The sequence below is a fragment of the Puma concolor genome, chromosome C1 (assembly GCF_028749965.1).
Source record: "Puma concolor isolate L17-30 chromosome C1, mPumCon1.1.hap2, whole genome shotgun sequence".
Taxonomy (NCBI): domain Eukaryota; kingdom Metazoa; phylum Chordata; class Mammalia; order Carnivora; family Felidae; genus Puma; species Puma concolor.
The window spans coordinates 51,130,487-51,149,906 of record NC_141674.1 but is presented as its reverse complement, the minus strand read 5'-3'; the positions used below and the strand labels follow the sequence as shown (position 1 = coordinate 51,149,906).

The following is a 19,420-nucleotide window of genomic DNA, read 5'->3' as shown; positions in this document are numbered from 1 at the left end:
GGAAGTCAGATGCTCAACCAAATGAGCCACTCAGGCGCCCAAGGAAGGAGTATTTTAAAGTGTCATCTAATTCCATGAGAGCCGCCTGGTTCCCACAACGATAATAGTAACTGGGAGCACTAAAAATGGTAACCACATTCTAATCATGACACCAATTGTATCCCTCCATTACAAGCTGGTGAGCTCGAGAAGCCAGTGTGAGGCCATTCCCATGGTTAAATGTTTCAGAAAAGTCTTATCCACATGTGTAGCCAGCACCACATGGTGAGATACCCCACCCACCACAATCATCTGAATCTGACCACTACACATCACACATTGGGCCCTCATGTGGAACTTCCTGTAAAGGATCCAAGTCTCATATGACCCAGCACATCTAGGGATGGAGAGAGGCCACTGTGGAGGCAGAATATCTGTCCATCTACTAAAGTTGTAAGTAGAAGATAATCAGATAGATCTGTAACATATTTCCAAACATCGGCATTTCTATACTTTCACAGACATTCATTATAAAAGCCATATACTTGGGTAATTTCGCAGCTTTCGTGGTTTCCTCTCAATATTGTAATGTGTTCTGAGTAATACGCCTTTAAGGCCACAAGGAGAGTCACAGTCTCCACTGAATAATAGCCTCTGTCTACACAGTCGCCCATGAACAGACAGTTTGTACCTGGTGATTTTCCACCAGTTCTGAAGAGTTCAGTAAGCTCAAGAAATTGACCGTGCACATCTCCGACACGGTAACAGAACAACAAACCTCTTGCACATTTTATTCTTTTGTTAAAATTTCCTTAGCCTTTTTGCACAGCATCTGTACTTGGTTCTGTTAAGCTGTTTACACACATGCAGCTCTTTGGTGAATGCCTAGCTGTCCATGGCTGCCTGAACCCCTTCCCCCCTGTTTCCTTCCCCCTACCCGCCCCCCCAACCCTGAGTGCCCCATCGCTGTCACCAGCTCCTGGGGAGGTGGGGGGGGTGGTGGTGAGGAAGGAGTCTCAGAGCATTTACCCCACCCAAGGCCAGCTGGGGGGAGGGGTGCTAGCCCACCCAGACCTGCCCTGTTGCTTCTGTGTCCACCTCCTGGGAGGGAGTGAGTGAAGGGTGTGGGGAGGTCAGGATGACTTTGGCCCAGGTCTTTCACTGACCACCAGGTGTCTTCCCACCGCCCCCTCACCCCCACCCCCACCAGCCTCTACCCATAGGCTCCTCTTTTTTTAAGTTCTTTTTAAAGGCTTCATTCTCTGGCCAACACAAACATAAAAAGATACTCAACATCACTCATCATCAGGGAAATGCAAGTCAAAACTATGATGAGATATCACCTCACACCTATCAGAATGGCCAAAATCAACAACACAAGACATAAGTATCGGTGAGGATGCAGAGAAAAAGGAACGCTCCTGCACTCTTGGTGGGAATGCAAACTGGTGCAGCCACTGTAGGAAACAGCATGGAGGCTCCTCAAAACATTAAAAATAGTTGATCCAGTAATTGCACTACTGGGCATTTACTGAAGAAATACAAGAACACTAATTCAAAGGGATACATGCACCCCTATGTTTACTGTAGCATTATCTACAATAGTCAAATTATGAAAGCAGCCCAAGTGCCCATCAATTGATGAATGGATAAAGATGTGGTGAATATATACATAATAGAATATTACTGAGCCATAAAAAAGAATGAAATCTTGCTATTTGCAATAACATGGATGGAGCTAGAGTAAAATGCTAAGCAAAGTCAGTGAGAGAAAGACAAATGCCATATGAGTTTACTCATCTGTGGAATTTAAGAAATAAAACAGATGAAGAAAGGAAGGATAAGAGAGACACAAGCTAAGAAAGACACTCCTAACCCTGGAGAATAAACTGATGGTTACCAGAAGGGAGGGGGGGATGGGGATGGGTCAAATAGGTGAAGGGGATTAAGGAGGGCACTTGTGGAGATGAGCACTGGATAATGTATAGAATTGTCAAGTCACTATAGTGCACACCTGAAACTAATATAACACTGTCAACCACACTGGAATTAAAATTAAAAACTTAAAAAAAAAAAAAGGTTGCATCCTCAACGCTTTTCCCCTTTCTCCTCAGAATCCTCAGGACTCCTATGATTACTTTCATCCAAATCATTTCCACTCCTAACACCTTTTCCTGACCCACCTGGCTTTGGGTAACGACTATGCTGGAGTGCCTGACACCCTATGCTATTGACTGTGTCCAACACCCTGGTCCAGGCACCTGCCTGAATTCCTTCTGATCTCAGGGCATGCAACTCTAAACAAGGGCTCCCCACTGCCTACAGAATTTCTCTAAACTCTAGCCCTGGATTCAAGATCCGGTTTGGTCTGGCTTCCAAACAGCCATCACTACCCTGCTTGACATACCCTCTAGCTCGACACCACCTCTATGCTTTTCTGGCCTCTGAGAACTTGCTTACAATGTTTTGTCTGCTATTACCCAAGAGATCTTTTCGTGCCCAATTTCTGCACGTTCAGATCTCACCCAGGGTTCTCATTTAGTCCTTTAGGTTTGAAGTAGCAAAACACACTGAAGTAAGTAAATCCCAAAAGGCCATCTCCAGTGGGTGTGATATCCTGGAGGTCAATACATGGCACGTATCACTACCTCGGAGGAAAATCCCATTATACAGTAACTGCTGGTAACAGAAAAAAATACATGAAGAGTCGCCTATTCCAAGAAGACAGAAAAACAATAAAATAAACCCAAAGAAAGTAAAATAAGGATAGCAGTAAAATTAAAATCAGAAATCAATGATTACAAAAACAAAAAATGAGTTTATAAATCAAAAAGCTGAATCGCTGAACATACGGGTGTGCTAGCTAGCTTTACAGAAGAAATAGGGAAAAGAACACAAAAACACAAAATTAGGATAAAGGGAAACTTGTTAGCGAAAATACAGATAAGTAGGAGACATTATATACCACTATAACTTAATACATTTGAAAGTCTGAACGAAATTGATGATCTTTCATGAAACTACATATTCCCAAAACTGGGTTGGAAACACATGGAAACCTTAAACAATAACACGTAGAAATAAACACAATTCTCCTCCAATCAGCCCCAGATCATTTCACATGTGAACCTTTCAAATACTGAATTAACAGATTTTTTGATGCTGTTTAAACTATTCAAGAGCACAGAGAAGTAAAGGAAATACCTTAACTCATTTTACAAAACTGACAAATGACTGATCTGAGAACCTAATAAAGACAAAACTACAGACAATTTTACTTGTAAAGTGAGTTGAAAAAGTTTAAGAATATACACACACAAACCACATATAAATTGTATATATCAAATCAAGCCAGCCGTACATTAAATAATACACCAAGACCAAGTAAAGTTCATTTCAGGAATCAAGGAATCAAGGATGGTCTCATATTAAGAAATTTAGTAATATAAATTAATCTTAAGTAAGTCAGAGACTTTACTATCAAAAATGCATTCACTGGGGTGCCTGAGTGGCTCAGTCGGTTAAGCATCTGACTTCGGCTCAGGTCATGATCTCACGGTCCGTGAGTTCGAGCCCCACGTCGGGCTCTGTGCTGACAGCTCAGAGCCTGGAGTCCGTTTCAGATTCTGTGTCTCCCTCTCTCTCTGCCCCTCCCCTGTTCATGCTCTGTCTCTGTCTCAAAAATAAATAAATGTTAAAAAAAATTAAAAAAAAATGCATTCATTAAGATTTGTACACCTATTCCTCCTTATAAGCTTCTTTTTTTTTTTTTTTCAACGTTTATTTATTTTTGGGACAGAGAGAGACAGAGCATGAACGGGGGAGGGGCAGAGAGAGAGGGAGACATAGAATCGGAAACAGGCTCCAGGCTCTGAGCCATCAGCCCAGAGCCTGACGCGGGGCTCCAACTCACGGACTGCGAGATCGTGACCTGGCTGAAGTCGGACGCTTAACCGACTGCGCCACCCAGGTGCCCCTAAGCTTCTTAATAAAATGAAAATAGAGGTTCTCGGCTGGCTCTGTCAGCAGAGCATGTGACTCTCGATCTCGGGGTTGTGGGTTGCAGCCCCACAATGGCTGTAGAGATTACTTAAAAATAAAATCTTTAGGAGAACCTGGATGGCTCAGTCGGTTGAGCGTCCAACTTTGGCTCAGGTCATGATCTCACGGTCTGTGAGTTCGAGGCCTGTGTCAGGCTCTATGCTGACAGCTCAGAGCCTGGAACCTGCTTCGGATTCTGTGTCTCCCTCTCTCTCTGCCCCTCCCCCGCTCATGCTCTGTTTCTGTCAAAAATAAAATAACATTAAAAAAAATTATTATAGGGGCGCCTGGGTGGCGCAGTCGGTTAAGCGTCCGACTTCAGCCAGGTCACGATCTCACGGTCCATGAGTTCGAGCCCGCGTCGGGCTCTGGGCTGATGGCTCGGAGCCTGGAGCCTGTTTCCGATTCTGTGTCTCCCTCTCTCTCTGCCCCTCCCCCGTTCATGCTCTGTCTCTGTCTGTCCCATAAATAAAAAAAAAAAAAAAAAAAAAAAAAATATTATAAAAAAAATAAAATCTTTAAGGGGTGCCTGGGTGGCCGAGTGTCTGACTCTTGATTTCAGCCAAGATTGAGATCCCCAGGTTGTGAGATAGAGTCCTGTGTCAGGCTCTGCACTGAACGTGGAGACTACTTGAGACTCATATTCTCTCTCTCTCTCTCTCTCTCTCTCTCCCCCCCCCCCGTCTCTCTCCTAAATAATAAACAAAATCTTTCCGAAAAAAAAAAAAAAAGAAAATGAAAGGTATTCCTTTATCTTAGTGAAAGTATTTCTCAAAACCAAAGCCAGGATGTGTTTAAAATGCTAAAACACCAGAAACATTTCTGATCAAGTCAGATTCAACAGAGGGCCTAATACTAACAGTGTTATTGAATATTATTCTAGAAGCTCCTGCCAATAGAAAAGGACTGAATTAAAATGTGTAATTAATAGAAAGGAGGTTGCAAAATTGTCATTATTTGCAGAGCATATGATTGCACATCAAAAAAACAAAAACAAAAACAAAACACCAGCTTAAGCCTACTAGAAAAATAAAAGTGAGCAAAGAGATTATTTTAAAAATTAACAAAGTGGCACCTGGGTAGTTCAGTTGGTTGGGTGCCTAACTCTTGATTTCAGCTCAGGTTATGATGAGCCCTGCATCAGGCTCCTTGCTAATAGCATGGAGCCTGCTTGGGATCCTCTCCCTCCATCTTCCCCTCCCTTGCTCGTGCTCTCTTTCTCTCAAAATAAATAAACTTAAAAAAAAAAAAAAAAAAAAAAAGAACCTGAGCAGAGGCAACCAAATGGAGTTGCCCCAAATGGAGACCTCCACAAAGTCATGTTAACGACAAAGTTCTTGAATAAGTAGGATATATGTGAAGAACTCCAATGCCATTAAGTACAATTCACATACTTAAATGGGAGAACTCCCTCCTAAAGTAAAGCTACTAGAAAAATCTAAAAGAGATGTTAAAATAAATACACTTCAGATATTTGAAGGAAGAAAGAATAGCAGAATTAACCATAAACAGGACTCGGGTGATTCTCTTACCAGCCATGACTTAAGCCATTAAGGTTTCCAGCCTCACCTGCTCTGCCAGAATCTGTTCTCTGACTGCCTCCTCTGGCACACAAAGGGGACAACAGGCTGCAGTGACTTTACTTGAAGCCAATCTGATTTTTGTTTCTACACCTGGCTCCAAGAAACGGACTCAAGGCTAGGAAGGAGAGAAAGGCAGCGACACAGGGAAGCCTCGGGAGAAGATGATCACATGGGGGCAGGGACAAGTCACTGCCCAAGAAAAGTAAGCACTTCCCCAAACACCTTTTAAGACACTTAAAATTTTTTCATGTGGAATATAAAGAAATCAGGTGGGGAGTGTAGGTAAGAGTGTGGACTCTTCATTTTCAGGACCCACTGTTTTTTAAGGGCTTGTCTAGGAAACGGATAGCTTATTAGACCCCTCTTGGCTGGCAGGCTTTTGGTGAGCCAATGGACTATTACCTGCTATCTCAGCCATGTGCCACCTTGGGACCAATCCTTACCTAAGTCAGCATTTAAAAAGTTACAGCCGGGGTGCCTGGATGGTGGCTCAGTTGGTGTAGCATCTGACTTCGGCTCAGGTCATGATCTTGTAGTTTGTGGGTTCAGGCCCATGTTGGGATCTGTGCTGACAGCTCAGAGCCTGGAGCCTGCTTCAGATTCTGTTTCCCTCTCTCTCAAGAATAAATAAACATTAAAAAAATAAAAAAATAAATAAAAAGGCTACAGCCAAGGGGCACCTGGCTGGGTCAGTCAGTAGAGAATGTGACTCTTGATCTGTGGGGGTTGTGAGTTCTGGCCCCACGTTGGGGGTAAAAGTTACTTTAGAAAAAAAAAAAAAAAAAGAAAAAAGCTCCAGTCAAGCACCCTGCTGTCTACAAGGGACCATCAGTCTTCCAGGTTTCGCCAATGTGGTCTTTCAATTGCCTGTCTCCAGGCTGGGGCTGAAGAGAGCTTCCTGGAGGAGGTGATACTAACTGCTAAGTGGAAGGAATTTCCAGGTGACAATGGGGAGGAGGGCTTTGAAGTTCCCGGGAGCAGCCTATGGACAAGGCAAAGGAAGAGTGCAATGTGTTCTTAGAGCTGCCAGTCCAGAGAGGCTGGATGGGGAAGTGTAATGAGAGAAGACAGAAACCAGTGACAATCTCTTTAAAATCTTTGTTGCCTCGATTTAATTTTTTAAACCTTTATTTACTATTGAGAGACAGAGAAACAGAGCATGAGCAGGGGAGGGGCAGAGAGAGGAGGAGACACAGAATCCGAAGCAGGTTCCAGGCTCTGAGCTGTTAGCACAGAGCCCGACGAACTCACAAACCATGAGATCATGACCCGACGCTCAACTGACTGAGCCACCCAGGAGCCCCTACCTTGATTTAGTTTTTAAACTTGTTTTCACTGTCTTTTGAGCACAGTTTTTTAAATTAAAAATTTCCTAATTAGAATATAAACTCTTGAATGGCAGAGAGTTTGACATATATCTTTCCTCCCAGCAGAGTCCTATCTTCATCTGGAGAGACCTACTGCCAGATGACAATGCTCAAATCCAGAATCCCTGGAAGCATCAACAGGCAATGATGATTAAAACCCCTAAAGACCCATAAGCTTTCTGCCCCTGGTGCACCTAGGCTCTGCTAGGAACACAGATTCTTCTGTTCCTAAACCCCTTAGCAGAGGTGGGAGGGGCAGGACCACACCCTCCTTACTCTGGGTGAGACAGCAAGGATCTTGCTTTTGAGCCTCACTTCTTTCTTTCTTTAATTGTTCTTTATTGTTGTTGGAGTCTTTTCTTAAAGTTTATTTTATTCTGAAAGAGAGAGAGAGAGAGAAAGAAAGAAATGTGAGCAGGGGAGGAGCAGAGAGGAGGCTCCACCCTGTCAGCCCAAAGCCCAACAAGGGGCTCAAAACTACAAACTGTGAGATTATGACCTGAGCCGAAATCAAGAGTCAGATGGTCAACTGACTCAGCCACCCAGGTGCCCTGAGACTCACTACTTGCATCAAGTTGTTGCTATGTTAACTTTTTAAAAGTTTGCTTGAAAAGTTAATAATTTTTCAAGTAATGGATCGGGGGGAGGGGGTCCACATGTTCTCAGGAACAATTTAATTTCATGTTTTAATTTGGAGCCAATTAAGAAAAAAAAAGCCTAATATAAGCATCTTCTAGGTTTCTACCTCAGTATGAGAGCTGCTTCTGTCTTGGCATGCTGGGGGAAGGCAGGCTCCTCAGTGGGTTTGAAGAGAAATACCATTTGAGAATCAGGTCTCCTAAAGACAGGCAGAATTCTAGAGAGCCTGTTCTGGAGTGGGTAGGACGACGGTAATCATGCTGTGAACAACTATTAAATTCCAAAAGAACAACTTTGTAGATATGGCTATATTAATGTTTTTCATTTCACTGGCTTTGCAGCTTTGTAATTCAGATATAAGTCTGTCTCCATTTCCTACTTGTAGAAGAGCTGTAAACCCAAGGATTTTAATGTGCACAAAGCCCAGTATAAGTAATTAGATAACAGAAACTTTTGTAACAGAATTCTTTTTCTTTAGAAGTCAGGCAAATCTGTGAGGCCTTTGGCCTTCAAGGAGGGATGGTGCTACTGCTGGGACCTCGTGCAATCTGTCAGTTTCAGGGCCTGAGTGGGGACAGTGTGTCCCCATATACAGCTGAGGCGGTAGGCTGCCAACAGTTATCTCCAGGACAGGCTATTACAAATGTTACCGCTAAAGACATTTTGGTTAGCCCTCCCACTGTTCTATGCAATAGGGAGACTCGATAACTTTGCCTCTCTGATTTGCAAATCCAGATTTTGTTTGGAGATCATGTTAGAATGGAAGAAAAAAGAGGGCTGCTGATCTCATTAACTGCAGATGGGACAGGGCAGTTTTTTCCAGATGAACTGTACTCAGAAGATTCATACTTTTCAGGAAATCATGCACCCATTGAAAAAGAAGACTAAAATCATGAAAGCAGGCAAGAAATTTCAGGTAAGTGATTCAGGTCGCTATCTTTATAGTACCCACATGAATGTTCAAAGTATAACAGGTTCTCTGGAGTAGATAAGAGTGCTGTTTATTGAGTAATCTCTACAGTCATTGTGGGACTCCAACTTATGACCCTGAGATCAAGAGTCACATGCTCTTCTGACTGAGCCAGCCAGGGGCCCCTGGGGATACCTGCTTATTTAGATGTTGGTCTATTTATAGTTCTGATGAAAACTGGAGATCATCTAGGCTTGCTTGAAACTTCAACTTTGTGGGGTGCCTGGGTGGCTCAGTCGGTTAAGTGGCCGACTTCGGCTCAGGTCATGATCTCGCGGTCCATGAGTTCAAGCCCCGCGTCGGGCTCTGTGCTGACAGCTCAGAGCCTGGAGCCCGTTTCAGATTCTTTGTCTCCCTCTCTCTCTGACCCTCCCCTGTTCATGCTCTCTCTGTGTCCCAAAAATCAATAAATGTTAAAAAAAAAAAAAAAAAAAAGAAACTTCAACTTTGTGCCTGTAAAGTTTACGTAGTCTTTTATGTTTCAAATGTATTATCTAGTACTCTTGCTTACTCTACTTTTTTTTTTAATTTAATGTTTATTTTTGAGAGATGGAGACAGAGCGTGAGCAGGCAAGGGGCAGAGAGAGAGGGAGACACAGAAACCGAAGCAGGCTCCAGGCTCCGAGCTGTCAGCACAGAGCCCGACGCGGGTCTCAAATTCACAAACCAAGAGATCATGACCTGAGCGGAAGTCGGAAGCTCAACCAACTGAGCCACCCAGGCGCCTTATTGCTTACTCTACTCTTTAAACCTTACAGTATGCTGTAAGGATTAATGATCTTGTTACCAAACAAGAAAATTTCACAAGGGTTTTCCACGTCTGAATTGTTATATTATCTCAAAAGTTTAAATAAGATGATCTACCGCCATTGTTCTTCTAACTGTCCAGTATATTACAATTCCACTGGTGTGCTTGGGAGGGTGAATAATTCTTTGGACTTTTTGCTAGAGTTATGGTGTCATCATGATTAAGTGGTGAACAGCAGACGGTGATAAGCTTCAAGTGATAATGTCATTATTTTTTTTGCTATATCTTTAGCTTTGATGATTAAAAAATGAATTCTGTGTAAAACCAAAAGTGATAAAGAAGAGAAACAGAGAAGAAAAAGTCATGCAGTATCTTAATCAAGACTGGGCAACACTGGAGTAGTAAATCTGTTTAGCAGTTCAAGGTCCCAAGGTTTTTGTATTTCCTTTGAAGAACTTGAGTTGACACAGTGTGTGGCTTTTACATCATGGACCAAAATACTCCTTTACCTTGGGATGGCAGGTGCAGCAAATCTGCATGACTCCTCAAAAAACTTCCCTGAATCTGGAAATCGTCAGCTTAAACTACAAAGTTTGGCCTTGGCCTTCAAAGTGAAAACCTTGAAAGAAAGGACTGTATGAAGAATCCAGCCTGCACAGTTGGTAAGAATGCTCCATAGTGCATCACCTGGATGCATTCTGTTGCTTCTAACTCTGTATTGGTTGAACTCTGTCCTTTTCTTTATATTAATCATTTTCTTTTTAAGGAGAGAAAGAGCGTGTGAGTGGGGTAGAGGGGCAGAGGGAGGGAGCGAGAGAGAATCTTAAGTAGGCTCTATACTCAGCATGGAGCCTGATGCAGGACTTGATCCCACAACCCTGAGGTCATAACCTGAGCCAAAGTCAAGAGTCATATGCTCAACTGATTAAGCCACCTAGGAGACCTCCCCCACCAATTATTTTTGAGACATAATTGACATATAACACTTGTAGAAGTTTAGGGTATACATCATTTTGCCCTTTTTTTTAAAATGTTTATTTTGAGAGAGAGAGACAGAGCATTAGTGGGGGAAGGGCAGAGAGAGAGGGAGACACAGAATCTGAAGCAGATTCCAGGCTCTGAGCCGTCAGCACAGAGCCAGATGCAGGGCTTGAACTCACGAGCTGTGCAATCATGACCTGAGCTGAAGTCGAACACTCAACCGACTGAGCTACCCAGACACCCCTATTTTGTCCGCTTAATCTTAAAACTTATACCTTTGTTTCTATTCTTTACCTCTGACTAAAGGTAAAAATAATTTTTCTGTACTTAATTTGTATCTTGTTTAGTGATGTCTTCTTCTTCCCCCTAAGTTTTAGCTACCTCCTTCTTTATCCTAGGATCTTCTCCTTTAATTCCATTTTTAAAAAATTCACCACCAAAGTCTCTGAGCATAGTTTTGATCAGGACATTCCCCTAAATGTAACCCTTCAAAAGCTCCCAGGTTTCAGTAAATCAGAATGGCTCACCTCTAACTCTAGAGCAAGAATACAAAGGGAGGCCCACACGTCCTACCTGAACATTTAAATTATAAGCCTAGCAAAGTACTACAAATATGCCTTCATAAGGACATAGCATGCCACGTTCTAGTTCAGAATTCTCAGGCCTGTCCGAGTTCCATACCAGGTCGTGGGACAGGAGAATCACCTCTGGGCCACTGCCAAATGCCTCCTCCTACCTGCTGTGCATTCTTTGGAGGGTTTGGAGGGTTCTTATTATATACAGGTGGACATCCAGACTCATCCACACCTCTCCCCAAACAACCACACTCCATCAGTCCATGCCCAGCTTTAGGGCCCAAGCATATGCATACTGGCTATCTGTTTTTAGGTTAGGTAGGTAAGAGGTGCCGGAAAACCCTAGTATAGGGCTCCAAGCTGTTTAGCCAGGAAATTCGGGGAACTTGGCTAGAAGGTAGGGGGAGGGGGAAGGCTCTCTGAGCAGTCTCCTCCCTTAGCTTCTTGGACTCCTTTTGTGGGTTGGGGTGAAGGGAGGGTCCCCACTGCACAGGGATTAGAATTAGAGGGAGTTTAAGGGCAGTGGTGGCCTCAAAATTTGTTTGTAAACACACTAGGTCCTCTCCACACTTCTTCCCTAGAGAACTGTCTTCTCCAGCTCTGCTCTAAACACAAACTAAAATGAAACCCAGAAGAGCAAGGAGACATAAATATAACCCCAAAGTGAAACAGAAAATGAGAGTAAAAGAAGGGAATTAAACTACATTAAGAATGAGAAAAAGGTAAATATTGGTAAAAGAAATGAAACAAAAAAATTAAAGTTTATTTATTTTGAGAGAGTGCGTGTGCACAAGTGGGTGAGAGGCAGAGAGAGGAAGAGAATCCCAAGCAGACTGACAGCACAGAGCTCCGTGCAGAGCCCAACGCGGGGCTCGATCCCACGAACCGTGAGATCATGACCTGAACCAAAACCAAGAGTAGGTCAACCAACTGAGGCACCTAGGCACCCCAAAACAAAAATTTTTAATAGATTTTAGAAATCCTAAAGGAAATATGATGAAGGCTATTTAATGTAAATGAGACAAAGGCTAAAACCAACGGAAGTTAAAAACATGAAACTAGAGGAGATAAAAGATTTAGTGGGTAGAAAGAGGCCCAGTTCTTCAACAATGCAGGGAAATGTGAGAGAACAAGTCCTTAAAGATGTACACTTAAAAAAAAATCACAAGCTACAAGTAGATAAATAGGTATGGAGCCTCATCATAATACCCCGTGACATAATGCAACCAGGTTTGTATTCTCACTAGAATTTTGAAAGTTACATGGGTACCACTTTTTTCCTATTGTAATGTGTTTTCTTTTTTTTTTTTTTTTTAATTTTTTTTTTTCATCGATTATTTATTTTTGGGACAGAGAGAGACAGAGCATGAACGGGGGACGGGCAGAGAGAGAGAGGGAGACACAGAATCGGAAACAGGCTCCAGGCTCTGAGCCATCAGCCCAGAGCCCGATGCGGGGCTCGAACTCCCGGACCGCGAGATCGTGACCTGGCTGAAGTCGGACGCTTAACCGACTGCGCCACCCAGGCGCCCCTATTGTAATGTGTTTTCAATTACATCCTTTGTTGGCAGCCAGAGGTGAGCTGGCCCTTGGAGTTGAGACAGCTGAAACCGCGAACACGGGTTTTGAAAGGAATATGGATAATATTTAGCAAAAGCCATAAAATGACCATATGCTCTTTGATCCACTCATTCCAGTCCTGCTAGACAGTCCTACAGCAGGAGTCCTATAGGGCTGAAAAAAGGGAATGTTCCAATCTTAAAAACTTCCAATTCTGTGCTTACGCTGACTACAAAAGTAAAACCAAAATGTCCAAAGGCAGGAGAAAGATGTAACAAATGATGGTATATTTGTCTGAGGAATCATGCAGCAACTAAAATGATGATTACTAAGACTTTTAATGAAAAGATATCATTTAAGGGACACAAGCAGGAAATAAAAATCATTGTACTCTAAAATTGCACAAGGTATGCAAATCACCTTTTATTTTAATTTTTACAAAATGTTCATTTTTTATTTTTGTATGAGAGAGACACAGAGCACAAACAGGGGAGGGGCAGAGAGAGAGAGGGAGACACAGAATCCAAAAGCAGGCTCCAGGCTCCGAGCTGTCAGCACAGAGCCCGATGCGGGGCTTGAACCCACAAACTGCGAGATCATGCCCTGAGCTGAAGTCTGGCATTTAACTGACAGAGCCACCCAGGTGCCCCTACAAATCACTTTTTAAAAAATCGTTGCTCTAAGGGCGCCTGGAGCATCTGACTCTTGATTTGGCTCAGTCATTTCTTGGCTCAGTCGAAATCATGATCTCGCAGTTTGTGAGGTCAAGCCCCGTATTAGGCTCTGAGCTGACAGTGCAGAGTCTGCTTGGGATTCTCTCTCCCTCCAGTGTTCTCTCTCAAAATAAATAAACTTAAATAAAAACAAGCAAACAAACAAACAAAAAACCCAAAACCAATGTTCTAACAGCTGTGATGTTTCAGTGATAAATGATGGGTAACTTCCCCTTCCTTCCCTTTCACAAGTAAGATGCAGGTACCCTCAGCTTATCACAGAATCCCAAGACCTCTAAATTGTCACCTTCCGATTCTGCTTCCCAGGCACTGTCCTTAGGCTTAGGAACATTTGTCATCCCTGTCTGGCTTGGAGGCTGCACTGTGCAGCTCAGAGTACTCTAAGGCAACAAATATCAAATTATTCACTTTTAGCAGCTTGAATTTATTCTTCAGACTTGAGTGGGGGATCTGCATGCACTGATCTGACCCTAAAAACTGGCAAAAGGAAAACATCACGTTCCTTATTAACCTTGTGCAAATTTACCAAGAAATTGTAACTTCTCCCCTCTAATTCCAAAACTGGCTGTGGCTGTTATCTATTATTTCTTGACTTCTTCCACATCTCATCTTAAGTCTATTTCCTACGATGAACCTTCCAAGGCTTCTCAATCCCCTTTCTGCAGGTTCCCAGAAAACACAGTACACTTCCCCTTATATATAACTCACAATTCTTTCTTAAATGCCTGGCTTTCCCACTGAGACCACAAACTCTACACAGTCAGAGAATGTCTGTTTTAGCATAAAGATGTTCAGAATCTTGGTATTGAGTTCATATCTTCCCTTGTGAGAAGAGATGGTCATCTCAGTCTCTAACAGCCTGGCCTGTGCAGTCTGCCTGGGGGAGATTACCACATACTTCCAAAGAAAAACTAACAATGAAATAAAAGTCAAAAACGTGGATTTTTTTTAGAAGAGCTTTAGGCTTGAGCCACAAGGAAGCAATAGGAATTCTCTGCGGGAGTCAAGTCCTCTCAGTGCTGGGTTTTCCAGGCTGTTCTATCTACCTGGAAGCCCTTCTTTTTGTCTTTGCCCATCTAACTTCTAGGACCTTCAGGCTTAGTATGGGTATCACCTCCTTTTAAGACTTCCCAGACTATGCAGATTTGCAGGGAGCCATTAGTTTATGAGAATGGCTGGAAACCATTCAAGATTTGTTGCAAAGAATTTGTTGATCCACTGGTACCTTCTAACTCTCTTCATATGCTAACCTTACAGAGACAAGGACAGGATGTGGGTAGGGATTTAGTCCCTAGGGTGTTCACACTTCTTTAAAAATCTGGAGGCAATTAGGAACATAAATGGTGCAGCCACTATGTAACACAATACCAAACCTCCTGAAAAAATTAAAAATTACCATATGATCCAGCAAGTCCACTTCTGGGTATTTATCCATAAGAACTCAAAGCAGAATCTTAAGAGATATTTATACACTCATGTTCATTACAGCATTATTCACAATAGCCAAGAGGTATGAACAACCCAAATGTCCACAAACAGATGGATAAAGGAAATGTGGTTATATACACACAATGGAATGTCACACAGCCTTAAAAAAAAATGAGATCCTATCACATGTTACAACATGGATGAATTTCGAGAATATTATACTAAGTAAGCCGGTCATCAAAGGACATGTACTGATGATGTCACTCATGAGAGATCTAAAGTAGTCAAAATCAGGAGTGCCCTGGTGGCTTAGTCAGTTAAATGGCTGACTTCGGCTCAGGTCATCGTCTCACAGTTTGTGAGTTCGAGCCCCGCATCGGGCCCTGTGCTGACAGCTCAGAGCCTGGAGCCTGCTTCAGATTTTGTGTCTCCCTCTCTCTCTGCCCCTCCCCTGCTTGCACTTGGTCTCTAAAAAATAAAAGAAAAAAGAAAAAAAAAAGTAGTCAAATCATAAAAACAAAGTAGAAAGCTGTTGCTGGGGGAAAGGGAAGAGGGAATTAATATACACATAGTTTTAGTTTTGCAAGATAAAGTTCTAGAGATCTGTTGCACAACATGAATGTACTTAACACTAAACTGTACACCTAAAAATGTTTAAGATGGTAAATTTAATGTTATGTGATTGTGACCACAATTAAAAATAAATTAGGGTGTCTGGGTGGCTTAGTTGGTTAGATTGTATTATGTTAAATTAAAGCAGTCAGAGAAAAGACAAATACCATAGGATTTCACTCATATGAGATCATGACCTGAGCCAAAACCAAGAGTCAGAAGCTTAACCAACTGAGCCACCCAGGCACCCCGGGAAGGGAATTCTTAAAGTACTGTAAAAGCATGAAACGGAAGGCAAAAACAATTATTAGTTTGATTACATAAAATAGTAAGGATTTCTACTCAAAGAGGATACAACAGCCAAAATTAACAAATGAGTAATGAACTGGGAGAATGTATTTGTACCCTCCAAAAATATGAGGTTACTAATCCAGACGTACAAAGAGGGTCTTGTAAATCAACAATCAAAAGAGTCTTGAGTGCCTGGCTGGCTCAGTCTGAGAGCATGTGACTCTTGATCTTGAGATTGTGAGTTCAAGCCCCGTGTTGGGTGTAGAGATTACTTAAGGGGAAAAAAGAAGGGGGGGGGCGGTCATTGATAAAAGAGCAAAGCTTATGAATCAGCAATAGAGGGTGAAATCTAAATGACTAAAAATATAGGGACAGCTAGCTTCTCAAGTTCAGTAATTAGAGAAATACAGATCTTCAACAATGGGATACTATTTTACATCCATTATGTTGGAAAAAATTAGAAAAGTTGAGTGAGAGGTTACCTGGGTAGCTTAGTCGGTTAAGCATCCAACTGTATTTATTTACTTCTTTCAGAGAGCTAGAGAGAGCGAGCGAAGAGCACGAGCATGAGTGGGGGAGGTGCAGAAAGGGAAACAGAATATCTGAAGCAGGCTCCAGGCTCTGAGCTGTCAGCAGAGCCCAACTTGGGACTTGAACTCAAACCACGAGATCATGACCTGAGCCAAAGTCAAGACACTTAACTGAGTCATCTAGGTGCCCCGGTGCCCCAAGCATCCAACTCTTGACTCTGGCTCAGGTCACTTGAGACTGAGCCTGGCATTGAGCTCGAGCTGACAGCGTGGAGTCTGCTTGGGATTCTCTCTCTCTTCTCTGTCCCTCCCCTGCTCACACTCTCTCACTCTCAAGATAAACTTAAAAAACAAGACGTAGAAGTGGGAACTCCAGTCAAATATACAAATAGCCAAAGTACTTATGACAACAGAACTCTGACCAACAACTTCTATAGCAATTAGCCTGGGAAGCCAAACCACCTTTGCAGCAATTGGCCCAGGATGGTCAGACTTGGTCAAGGACTACCAAATTCCCTATGTTGGTTCCCATTTCCAACTTGGAACCAACCAGAGAAGCCATGTATGTTCCCCAAAACCCGGACATAAGATGCCCTGTTTGTAGTTAGCTTCCCATGCCAATAACTTTCAGTAGGAGCATATGGAGCCTTCCCTTTAACAATGTAAAGCTCTTCCACTCCCAGCTGCCTTTGAGTCTGTGAAATACTGGCCATGGAGGCTGACTACTTTATCATAGCTAGGTCTGAATGAATACCACGGGTTTGTTTTCATCCAGGTGGTCTTCACCTATTTTCACAAAATAGAACCATTGTGAAGAGCAACGTGGCAATACTGAGAGGAATTAATCATAAGCTCACTTCAGGAGCCAACAGGTACTCTTTTTGAGGTCCATATGGGGTCAGAGACAAAGATGTTCATAAGCAGCATTGTTGCAGGGTGGGGTGGGGGGTTGGAGCAGCCTGGGTGTCCACCACTAGACAAAGTGATAAAATAGTGTGGATAAATACTGTAAAATTCACTAGAAATCTTGAGTCTTATGTACATACCAATATATACATCTTTTTAAAAATATATAAGATCCAAAGCATAATTCCTTTCACATAAATTAGAAACACCATCACTCACAAAAGGACATACTTTAGAAGAAAAACATCAGTGAACTATAGGACTATTAGTGGATGGGAACCCTTTCCAGGGAAGGGAACGTAGGAACGAGGGCCAGATAAAAGGGAAAATACAAGAAGTTTTGTAGACTTGATAGAGTAGCAAGGACTAAAGGATATTACCAACGGTGTTTATTTTTTAAATAAAGTTTATTTTGAGAGAGCGCACATGTGCACCAGCACGAGCACAAGGAGGGGAGGGGCAGAGAGGGAAAGACAGAATCCCAAGCAGGCTCCTCACTGTTAATGCAGAGCCCAATGCGGGGCTTTAACTCACAAACCACAAGATGATGACCTGAACTGAGATCAAGAGGCAGACACTTAGCATTGGACTTTGGCTTATGTCGTGATCCTTGTGGTTCCTGAGTTTGAGCCCCACATTGGGCTCGCTGCTCTCACCAGAGCCTGCTTTGGATTCTCTGTCCCCCTCTCTGCCCCTCCCCTGCTTTTGCTCTCAAAAAAATTTAAGTAATCTCTACACCCAACTTGGGGCTCAAACTTACAATTCAGAGATCGAGTTGCATGCTCTACCAACTGAGCCAGCCAGGGGCCCCCTACTGTCTACTCTTGTCTAAAAATTCTTACCCCTCCACACACCAGTGGAAAAAGCAACTTAAATACTATTCCCAAGTAAATCCCACAACAAAGGGGGTTTTGACCTTGTAGGTGTAGGTTTAAGTAAGCATCCAAGTTGGAGAGGATTACCTAACAGGCTTGTCTCTCAATCTGGTCATTAAAAGTATATCAGCATCAGCAGAATTGCTCCTTGACCTATAATTCTCCACCCTCACATGTCTACAGAAACAGGTTATTAGTCTAAAAGAAAGCAGTGCATGGGTGTCAAACGGGGTTCACAAACACTATATAAAGTTTCCTGGGGCTGCCATAACAAACTATAACAAAGTAGGTGGCTTAAAACAAAAACACACAATTCTGGAGACTAGAAGTCTGAAACTAGAGTATTGACAGGATCATGCTCCCTCCAAAGGATCTAGGGAAGAATCCTTCCTTGTGACTTAACCCTAGTTATGCAAGATGTTTTAACCACTGGGGGGAGAAGGGTGAAAGGTACATGGGACAGTACTATTTTCTCAACATCCTGTATCATTTCACAAGCAGAGCAAAAAAGTACTTTTAGTTTTACAAAAGTAAAGAAATACTAGGAGGGGCGCATGGATAGCTCAGTCGGTTAAGCATCAGACTTCGGCTCAGGTCGTGATCTCGCGGTTGAGTTTAAACCCTCCATCAGGCTCTCTGCTGTCAGCACAGACCTGCTTCAGATCCTGTAACCCTCCCTCTCTTCCCCTCCCCCACTCATGCTCTTTCAAAAATAAATGAACATTAAAAAAAGAAAACTGGGATTAAAAATCCTGTTAGCCAGTAATAGCAATACAATGCAGCAAAGTATGATAGTGGAGTACCTATGATTAATATCTTCAGTTTTCCCACCTACATGCTCACAACATAACTGAAAATGGACTCCTGTGGTGCTCATTCTAAAAACTGGGGTGGGGCAAGTGCCTTGGCTGGCTCAGTCGGTGGAGCATGTGACTCCTGGCCTTGGGGTTGTAACTTCGAGCCCCACACTGAGTGTAGAGATTACTTAAAATAAAATCTTAAATAAATAAAAATAAAAAATGGAGGACAACCAGCCTTACTTTAGATCTATTGGCCATAAAGAAGGATTTCCCATCTACTGAGGTGTATCATGTTGGGCACAAATATCACCTTGCAGAATCTTACAAGACACCCACGAGGAAGGAATGAACCCAGGTACAGATGAAAGAACTGAACTCAAGAAGCATTAGTAACTTGCCTGGGGTCACACAGTAAAATTAGAACTCCAAGCCAGGTGTACTGAGGCCAGGGCATTTGAAATAGCAATCAGTTTGCAGAAAGGCCCATGAAGGCCAGAGTCAGAAGGACTGAACTGAGAAAAGAAGTGTATTTCAAAAGCTGGACTTTTTTTTTTTTTTTTGTAAACTGAATATACTAAATAAGCCCTTGACACAAAAGCCATAAAATGATTACATCATTCTCTTAATTTCTTCAGTTATCAATACATTACAGATCATTTTTTTTATTCTAGACTAACAATTGACAATACATTTGACCTCTCCCTTGGATGGGTTTATGTAATAAAATGTAAAATTTAACTACATTAATAACAAAATAGATTAGAAAGTGTAAAATAGAAAACATAAGCAAATGAAGCATAA

At 42.4% G+C, this 19,420-nt stretch overlaps 1 pseudogene; it reads right to left on the bottom strand.

Moving 5' to 3' along the window:
* On the bottom strand, positions 1-707 carry LOC112863876 (serine/threonine-protein phosphatase 2A catalytic subunit beta isoform pseudogene; annotated as a pseudogene).
* Positions 708-19,420: the final 18,713 nt, after the last annotated feature.